A 7,068-nucleotide genomic window follows, 5' to 3' on the forward strand; every position below is an offset into this window, starting at 1 on the left:
TTCCAGCGATCAACACGCAGCCTGTCCGAAGACCGACGCGGAATCTCTCCTCGGTCGCCGAGCCGAAGCTAATCGAACGCCTATAACACTCTTCCGAAGAAGAGCTACCTTGCGAACGACCAAAGTCAGCCCAGCAACCGGTCGCGGCCCTCGCCGAACGCTAGTGCAGCGCCGCGACGCCAGCGCAACCGTAAGAGTCTCCGAAGATCACTCAAACAGTAGGACAGCTCTCGCAGCGCCTGAAAACGTCCGGCGACTCGATGGGCGCCTCCGTTTGCCTCCAAGCGGTTTCACGTACTCTTTAACTCTCTCTTCAAAGTGCTTTTCAACTTTCCCTCACGGTACTTGTTCGCTATCGGTCTCGAGCCAGTATTTAGCCTTAGATGGAGTTTACCACCCGCTTAGGGCTGCATTTCCAAACAACCCGACTCCGGGAAAACCGCTAGGACGAATTACGACCGCCGCCAAGGGCCTAACACCCGCTCTGGGAAAAGGCCTCGATCAGAAGAACGTGGGCAGTCGTTGGTTCGCCGCATGCTGAATTCCATACGCTACATTTCCTCGCCCTCCAAAAAGGCTCGGATTTAGCGCTGGGCTTATCCCGCTTCACTCGCCGTTACTAGGGGAATCCTTGTTAGTTTCTTTTCCTCCGCTTAGTGATATGCTTAAGTTCAGCGGGTCGTCCCGCCCGATCTCAGGTCAAAAGTGATGTACTATAAAAGTACATGCGCTTTGTACGTCGGCCTTTTGAAGTCACTTAACTTATTCTCGAGCACCTACCGTCGTTGCTACCTCCCCGAGGCCAGCAGGCTGCTCACGCTTCAGCTGTGAAATCGCCAGACCAGCTGTCTTTGACGACACGCTCCTTAATTAAGAAACGAGTCGCAGGCACTTTCAAACTAATGAAAGGATCGGTGTGTTAAAGACCCTGAGACGGACGTGGCCCCAGGATTACCCGAGGCCGCAATACGCGTTCAGAATATCGATGCTCAATGTGTCCTGCAATTCACATTACTTCTCGGAGCTAGCTCCGTCCTTCATCGACGCTCGAGCCGAGTGATCCACCGCTAAGAGATCTCTCGTGTTAATCAATCTCAATGCAACCAAAAAATCGTGTTCAAAAAGAAGCGGCCGCGCCAGCACTTGCGTGCTGAATTATTACTCCCGCTGTCAGGAAGCAACGCGACCGAACTATAACAGTTACAGGGCTCGGTCCCTTCTTAAAAGAAGAGACGTCGCTTGAAATCAAATTTCGATTCGTTAATGATCCTTCCGCAGGTTCACCTACGGAAACCTTGTTACGACTTTTACTTCCTCTAAATGATCAAGTTCGATCGTCTTTTCGAACACCGGCGAGTGCGTTGCCGCACGTACCAGGCTCAATCGGAGGACCTCACTAAACCATTCAATCGGTAGTAGCGACGGGCGGTGTGTACAAAGGGCAGGGACGTAATCAACGCAAGCTAATGACTCGCGCTTACTGGGAATTCCTCGTTCAAGGGAAACAATTGCAAGTCCCTATCCCTAGCACGACCGGGGTTCAACGGATTACCCGGACCTTTCGGCCTAGGGAACACACGATGATCCGGTCAGTGTAGCGCGCGTGCGGCCCCGAACATCTAAGGGCATCACAGACCTGTTATTGCTCAATCTCGTGTGGCTAAACGCCACTAGTCCCTCTAAGAAGTTGTCTCCGACCCAATGGGTCGAGCAGCTATTTAGCAAGTAAGAGTCTCGTTCGTTATCGGAATTAACCAGACAAATCGCTCCACCAACTAAGAACGGCCATGCACCACCACCCACAGAATCAAGAAAGAGCTCTCAATCTGTCAATCCTCGCTGTGTCCGGGCCGGGTGAGATTTCCCGTGTTGAGTCAAATTAAGCCGCAGGCTCCACTCCTGGTGGTGCCCTTCCGTCAATTCCTTTAAGTTTCAGCTTTGCAACCATACTTCCCCCGGAACCCAAAGACTTTGGTTTCCCGGAAGCTGCCGGACAGTTCTTAAGTTCGACACTGCCCGATCGCTAGTCGGCATCGTTTAAGGTCAGAACTAGGACGGTATCTGATCGTCTTCGAACCTCTGACTTTCGCTCTTGATTAAAGAAAACATTCTTGGCAAATGCTTTCGCAGTCGTTCGTCTTGCGCCGATCCAAGAATTTCACCTCTAACGGCACAGTACGGATGCCCCCGTCCGTTCCTATTAATCATTACCTCGTGCTCCGAAAACCAACAAAATAGAACCGAGGTCCTATTCCATTATTCCATGCAACATTATACAAGCGTAAAGCCTGCTTTGAACACTCTAATTTTTTCAAGGTAAACTTGCCGGACCACCGCAACACTCAGTTAAGAGCACCGCGAAGGCACCGACCAACAAGAACAACGAGGCCAGTGCTAGCCTTTCGACCGACCAACCTCGCCGTCCCTATATCCAACTACGAGCTTTTCAACCGCAACAACTTAAATATACACTTTTGGAGCTGGAATTACCGCGGCTGCTGGCACCAGACTTGCCCTCCAATGGATACTCGTTAAAAAGTTTAAAGTGTACTCATTCCAATTGCAGGACCTCGTACGAGGTCTGCATTGTTATTTTTCGTCACTACCTCCCCGAGCCGGGAATGGGTAATTTGCGCGCCTGCTGCCTTCCTTGGATGTGGTAGCCGTTTCTCAGGCTCCCTCTCCGGAATCGAACCCTGATTCTCCGTCACCCGTTACAACCTCGGTAGGCCGATACCGTACCGACGATAGTTGATAGGGCAGTTGCTTTAATGAGATGTCGCCAGCACTAGGCCGTGCGATCCGCAAGCTTATCCAGAGTCACCATTGTAACGACCCGAAAGCCGGTTAGTTTTGGTCTGATAAATGCGCGCCTCACGTCAGTTCGGCGCTTTACGCATGTATTAGCTCTAGAATTGCCACAGTTATCCATGTAAAAGCGTACAATCAAATGAACCATAACTGATTTAATGAGCCATTCGCAGTTTCACTGTACGTGAGCTCGTACTTACACTTGCATGGCTTAATCTTTGAGACAAGCATATGACTACTGGCAGGATCAACCAGATAACTATCCGAGGGCGTTTAAACCCGTTGCTCGACTGAGCGTTTTTACTGTATAAATACAGACCTTTTCTATCACTCGGCTTAAAAGCCTTGCGAACGTTACTGAAAGTCGGCGCCGGCCTTTTGCTGTTTAAAGCGCCAGCCCGCGTCGACTGCAGCATGCAGCTATACAACTGACTGTTCTTTCTCCCGACCAACCGTTTGCCTTCTGCCGGTTAACTCGTCAGCAGCAACACGCCATCTGTCTGCTGCAGTTACCCGCCTCGAGCCGTGCCTGCCTGCGTCGGCTACTCGTCTCGACGACTTCGCAAAGCTATAAGCCTACCGCCGCTGGACGCTTGTAGTTTTTCATACGCTGCTCCAATGCGTTTACATAGCACGTTCGCCGCCGCTGCAATAGCCGCGCCTCGGGTGCTAAACAGTAATGCTTTAAGCCCGCTTTCTCGCCAAGTCGACCGAACGCACAAACACGTCTCTCTCACTAGTGTAAAGTAATGCATACGTGTATGATGCTCAAATGTTGCTGTTGAACTTTTTTTGCCGATTTTTTTCAATTTGTTTGTTTCTTTTCAATTATTTTAATGTTTTAAGCTTATTTATGCTACGTTTAAATGTTTTAATACTTTTTTTATACTTTATTTAATATGTTTAAAAGAAATAAATAAAAAATAATATATATAAACTACTTTTTTTAATGTTTTAAATATGTTTGTTTATTATAAATAAACTTTATTTGTATTATTTTTTATTTAAACTTACTTTTTAAATCTTTATACTTGTTTTATCGTTTTAAGCACATTGCGATAAATATAATAAACAAAAAATTGAATGAAAATAATAATAATAATAAAAAAAAAAAAAAAACATAAGCTTATTTTATATGTTTCATTTTATTTTTATTTAAACTTACCTTTCAAACCTTAATACTCGTTTTATTTTTTTAAGCAGATCGCGATAAATATAATAAACAAACAATTAAATAAAAATAAATAAAAATAAAATAAAAAAATCAAACAAAAGCTTATTTTATATGTTTCATTTTATCTTTATTTAAACTTCCTTTTAAACCTTTATAGTTGTTTTATTTTTTAAGCACATCGCGATAGATATAATAAACAAACAATGAAATAAAAATAATAATAATAATAATAATAAATCATAAGCTTATTTTGTATGTTTCATTTTATTTTATTTAAAACTTACAATTTAAACCTTTGTATTTGTTCTATTCTTTTAAGCACATCGCGATAAATATAATAAGCAAACAATTAAATAAAAATAAAATAAAAAAATCAAACATAAGCTTATTTTATATGTTTCATTTTATATTTATTTAAACTTACTTTTTAAACCTTTATAGTTGTTTTATTTTTCAAGCACATCGCGATAGATATAATAAACAAACAATGAAATAAAAATAATAAAAATGATAATAAAAAATCATAAGCTTATTTTGTATGTTTCATTTTATTTTATTTAAAACTTACATTTTTATTTATTTAAACCTTTGTATTTGTTCTATTCTTTTAAGCACATCGCGATAAATATGTTAAGCAAACAATTAAATAAAAATAATAATAATAATAAAAAAATCATAAATTTATTTTATATGTTTCATTTTATTTTTATTTAAACTTACTTTTTAAATCTTTATAGTTGTTTTATTTTTTAAGCACATGGCGATAAATATAATAAGCAAACAATTAAATAAAGATAATAACAAATAAATAAAACAATACGGCTAAACTATAAAAAGAAAACTAAATAACTGATAAATACTTGTAAATCATTATTTGAAAAATTTATTTTGAAACACAACACGATTGATTTATAAATAATAATATATTTTTAATTTGTGTAGTTCATTTAAAGTAGTCTCCCTTTTTGCTTCTGGTTTTATTAGAGTTATATATAACAATAAATTGTGTAGTTCATTTAAAGTAGTCTCCCTTTTTGCTTCTGGTTTTATTAGAGTTATATATAACAATAAATTGTGTAGTTTATTTAAAGTAGTCTCCCTTTTTGCTTCTAGTTTAATTAAAGTTATATAACACATACTATAGTAAGTTAAAAAAACTATAGTAACTTTATAAAACTACTTTATAAAATACATTTGTATAATTTAATAACTTTAAAATAACTATCAAGAATAAAATAGAATAGAATAGCTTTAAGTTTAGTATACAATTGGTATGTAAATTGTGTAGTTTATTGAAAGTAGTCTCCTTATTTGCTTCTGGTTTTACTTGAGTTACATAACGTTAAATAAACATACTTAATAAACGTAACCATCAATACTGTCATTTTAATAAAACTAAGTACAAATACATTGAATTAACATAGAACTTTAAAAAGCCTTCGCTAGTATCTGTTGGTAACAGTAAATAACCTATTATGACTCACAATACAAGAGTGCGAAATTTATTTTTCATTTGATTTTTCAGGTATTTATTTATTTGTGGAAATAAACTTTTTTATTACGTTAGAAACTAATTGAATTTTTCCTCTAACTATGCCTATTATTATATTTAGTATGCTTAAAAGTAATAAAATGAAACGTCGCGATTATATAATAAACAAACAATCAAACAAACAAAGAAATAAAAAAAAATATTTTTTTAAACTTATATTTCAACTATATGTCTTATTTTATTTTCATTTAAACTTACTTTAAACCTCTGTATTTGTTAAATATATTTCAACACAATACGATTAAACTATAAGACAAACAACAAAATAAAATAATCACATTAATAAATACACTAAGCAAATAGCTAGAATAAATATAAATAGTTCAATATATACAATATATTTCTTCCATTTTTAAGTTACTTGTTAAACATATTTATTTAAAAATGTTTCTTTAGAATATAAAACTAACAGTTGTACAAATAAAGAAATTAAAAAGCCAAAACACATAACACTAACTTTTCATAAATTAGATATGCAAATATGAACAAAATAATAACTAAATTGTAAAGCTTTTGTAAACTGTGAACTTATAAACTTATAATAATAATTGCATATTCACTATTCACAATAGCTTTTTATTTAGTACACAACTGGTCTGTAAATTGTGTAGTTTATTGAAAGTATAATCCCGTTTTGCTTCTGGTTTAAATTAAGTTATACAACACATACTAAAGTAAATTAAATAAAGTAATTCACTACTATCTATTAAATAAAACCAATTTACAAAATACATTAATTTAAATTAAATTGAACTTTGAACTTATAATAATAATTGCATATTCACTATTCAGAATTTCTTTAAATTTAGTACACAACTGGTCTGTAAATTGTGTTGGTTCTATTCAAGTACTCTCCTTGTTTGTTTTGTTTTAGTTGTATTTATTTTTAGATACTAGCACATTCAATACACATAATAAAGTAAACCAAATAAACTCTATTAATTTAAACTAAGTACAAATACATTAAGTTAATACAAAACTTTTAAAAGCTTTTGCTAGTATCTGTTGGTAACAGTAAATAACTTATTATGACTCACAATACAAAAGTGCAAAATTTATTTTCGTTTGATTTTTCAAGTAGCCACGCTTTTATTTGTTTGTGGACAAAAAGACTTTAAAGTTTTAGTATAAAAAAACTAATTGTATTAATTTTAACTCAGAAAATTGTACTCTACAAGATGGTGCCATTATTTTTTCGATATCTCAAACTGGTCAAACCACTTTTTTAGCGCTCTAATTGGTTTAAACAGCAAATAACGTTATCTGATAGGCTTGAGTTTTTATTTGCTAATAACTAGAATTTACTTTTCTTTTAAGCGTTAAAGAAATGTAAATAAACGAGTAATAAGTATAAATAGGTCAGAAAGAAAAATAGTACAATATATTCAAAAAAGATGAATTCAAAAAGCAAAAGCCTACGGCACGTGGTATTCCCAAGCGGTCACCCATCTAAGTACTAACCACGCCCGACACTGCTTAACTTCCCAGATCGGACGAGATGGGGTGTGCTCAGTGTGGTATGGTCGTAGGC

At 36.5% G+C, this 7,068-nt stretch overlaps 4 non-coding genes across 4 annotated transcripts in view; all 4 read right to left on the reverse strand.

Moving 5' to 3' along the window:
* Positions 1-702, reverse strand: part of LOC145846832 (large subunit ribosomal RNA) — a 3,633-nt gene extending 2,931 nt beyond the window's left edge. Inside the window, exon 1 of the ribosomal RNA XR_014370897.1 lies at positions 1-702. This exon is cut by the window's left edge and continues 2,931 nt beyond it. This is a non-coding gene — a ribosomal RNA (large subunit ribosomal RNA).
* A 221-nt stretch (positions 703-923) lies between these two features.
* LOC145846815 (5.8S ribosomal RNA) lies at positions 924-1,076 on the reverse strand. Its single transcript, XR_014370881.1, has one exon. It is a non-coding gene; the product is annotated as a 5.8S ribosomal RNA (ribosomal RNA).
* Positions 1,077-1,261: 185 nt separating this feature from the next.
* LOC145846828 (small subunit ribosomal RNA) lies at positions 1,262-3,069 on the reverse strand. Its single transcript, XR_014370894.1, has one exon. It is a non-coding gene; the product is annotated as a small subunit ribosomal RNA (ribosomal RNA).
* A 3,880-nt stretch (positions 3,070-6,949) lies between these two features.
* On the reverse strand, positions 6,950-7,068 carry LOC145846831 (5S ribosomal RNA). The gene has a single exon (XR_014370896.1). It is a non-coding gene; the product is annotated as a 5S ribosomal RNA (ribosomal RNA).

Source organism: Thalia democratica, unplaced genomic scaffold (assembly GCF_965202585.1).
Source record: "Thalia democratica unplaced genomic scaffold, ktThaDemo2.hap1.1 HAP1_SCAFFOLD_669, whole genome shotgun sequence".
NCBI classification, from domain to species: Eukaryota; Metazoa; Chordata; class Thaliacea; order Salpida; family Salpidae; genus Thalia; species Thalia democratica.